Source organism: Saccopteryx leptura, chromosome 6 (genome assembly GCF_036850995.1).
Source record: "Saccopteryx leptura isolate mSacLep1 chromosome 6, mSacLep1_pri_phased_curated, whole genome shotgun sequence".
Lineage (NCBI taxonomy): Eukaryota > Metazoa > Chordata > Mammalia > Chiroptera > Emballonuridae > Saccopteryx > Saccopteryx leptura.
Window position 1 is genome coordinate 64,158,906 of NC_089508.1, and position 2,589 is coordinate 64,161,494.

The 2,589-nt window shown below is 45.0% G+C and overlaps 1 non-coding gene across 1 annotated transcript; it reads right to left on the reverse strand.

The window, feature by feature from the left end:
- Positions 1-1,648: 1,648 nt before the first annotated feature.
- LOC136377689 (U1 spliceosomal RNA) lies at positions 1,649-1,810 on the reverse strand. Its single transcript, XR_010746367.1, has one exon. It is a non-coding gene; the product is annotated as a U1 spliceosomal RNA (small nuclear RNA).
- Positions 1,811-2,589: the final 779 nt, after the last annotated feature.

Consider the following 2,589-nt stretch of genomic DNA (forward strand, 5'->3'; position numbering starts at 1 on the left):
TGCGGTCATGTCTATGATCCCATGCTCAAGCCAGCAACCCTGCGCTCAAGCTGGGGAGTCCGCACTCAAGCCGGATGAGTCTGCGCTCAAGCTGGTGACCCCAGGGTTTCAAACCTCGGTCCTCTGAGTCCCAGTCCAACACTCTATTCTCTGTGTCATCGCCTGGTCAGGCTGTAAAATATTTCTTAATTTGGGTTTGTTCAATGCCTCTTTATGATTAGACAGATTCAGGTTATAGGTTTTTGGTAGGAATACTGCAGAAATGATGTGTCAGTATGATTTACAGATTCCTATTTTATTCCACGAGTTACAATCTATTTCTATGAACAGGTCTGACCGCATGATTTGTGGGCCCAGTGCAAAATTGAAAGGCAGGGCCCCTGGTGGGAATGAGGAAGTCAGTCTCCCCACAGGTGCACTGCTCCCACGCAGCAAATGGGCAGCCTCCAGGTACTGAAGCCTCCATGCGGGCGTTCTTGATTCCTGGGTTGTGGCGAAAGGAGGCTCCTGATGAGCGGCACAGGGAATGTGCCATGGCACTGACTTCTTGCCCACCTCATCGTTCTACGGGGCATGTGCCCAACCCTCATTCCTCCTGCACTCACACCCAGGCTCCTGCCCAGCAGAAGGTGATGGTGGAATGTGGGCTTCCCTGAGCCAAGGTGACCCAGTCAGTGCCCTAGAGCCAGGCAGTGAATGCGAGGCTGGGCGAGGCCCAGGGCATCGGGTGAGGAGTGGGCAGTGGGAGGAGTGAGAACCATAGCTGAGGAGAGACTCCAAGCTCCAGCATGCTTCATCATGCCATCGATTTCACTTATAAAACAGAAATTTAAAGATAAAATGACTAAGAACTTTATGATGGTAACTCCAGAGCACTAAAATTCTGGGTGCGGGGATCTGTGTAACTTATAAATTGCATGACCGCGAAGCCATCCCTATCACCACAGTGTGTTCGTAAAATCATGGTGCACTTTTGACCGGTCACAGGAGAGCAACAAAAGACAATAGAAATGTGAAATCTGCACCAAGTAAAAGGAAAACCCTCCCAGTTTCTGTAGGATGATGTGACAGCATGTGCGCATGCGCAGATGATGACGTAACACCGTGTATACAGCGGAGCAGCCCACGGCCATGCCAGTCGAGATGTGGACGGTACAGAGGAAAGTTCAGTGTGTTCTGTGGCTCGCTAAATTCGAATCCGTGACCAAAGTGCAACGTGAATATCGGCGCGTTTATAACGAAGTGCCACCACATAGAAATAACATTACTCGGTGGGATAAACAGTTGAAGGAAACCGGCAGTTTGGTGGAGAAACCCCGTTCTGGTAGGCCATCAGTCAGTGACGAGTCTGTAGAGGCTATACGGGATAGCCACCTAAGGAGCCCTAAAAAATCTGTGCGTGAGTCCACATCGAACTGCACTGAATAGGTATGAAACTGGGAGAGTTTTCCTTTTATTTGGTGCAGATTTCACATTTCTATCGTCTTTTGTTGTTTTCCTGTGACCAGTCAAAAGTGCACCATGACTTTACGAACACACTGTATTTATTTTGGTGTTCAAATTGTCCCAGATTTGGCCAGTGGGAGCCCCTTCAAAATAGCTACTGCATCCTTTTAAATTTAAATTTAATTTAGTTTTATTTTTTTAGTCAGGGACAGTGTGAATGTAGTCCCTCACTACCACAAATTATGCAGGTGGTTTCCCACATTTGGGGAAGTCTCAGGGGTCAGCAGATTCGGAGTGCTATGGGTAAGCCTCGCCCTGGGAGAGCCACCTTCATGATCTCGGTATCTCCCTGACAGGGAAGTATAATGTCCTTTTTGTTTGTTTGTTTTATTTACTTCAGGTATGAAAAGTAATGTTTAAACATTATCTGAAAATAGTGTTCAGTTTAACAAATGTAAAACAAGACTTCTAAAAATTACAAGTAGGTATAAAATACTTAAGACTGAACTTGGGCCTGGTGGTGGCACAGAGCATCAAGTGCTGACCTGGCTGGGCTTGACCGGCCAAGGCATATACGAGAAGCAAAGAATGAACTACTAAAGTAAAGCAACTATGAGTTGATACTTATCCTCCCCCCCCCCCACCTCTTTCTCTTATCTCTGTAAAATCAATAAATAAAATCTTTAAAAAGTATATATATTTGACACTTACAGTGTTCACAGTGGGCATTACATAGTTCAAAAACAAAAAAATATATTCACAGTTCTAATTAAAATAGGTAAGTCCTTAACAAAGGATCGTCCTTAGTGGAGGAAGTCATCTCCCTTAGTGGACCTTGTGTCCTTTAGATATGTGCATGTCATTCTTTGGGCACTTTTTTTTACTTTCTGGCTCATCCTCTTCTCTCTTAGACCAAGTATTCATTCTTTTTTGAAAATGGAAACAAAAAATTAACCATCACATAAAAAATTAACCATCAACCATTTCAAGTTGTACAATTCTGTGGCACTTACTACATTCACAGTGTCATACAACAATCACCTCTATTGAGTTCCAGGACATTTTCATCACCCTTGTGCAGAAGCAGTCACTCCATGTTCCCCCTACGCCCAGCCCCTGGCAAACTGTCTGCTTTCTGTCACT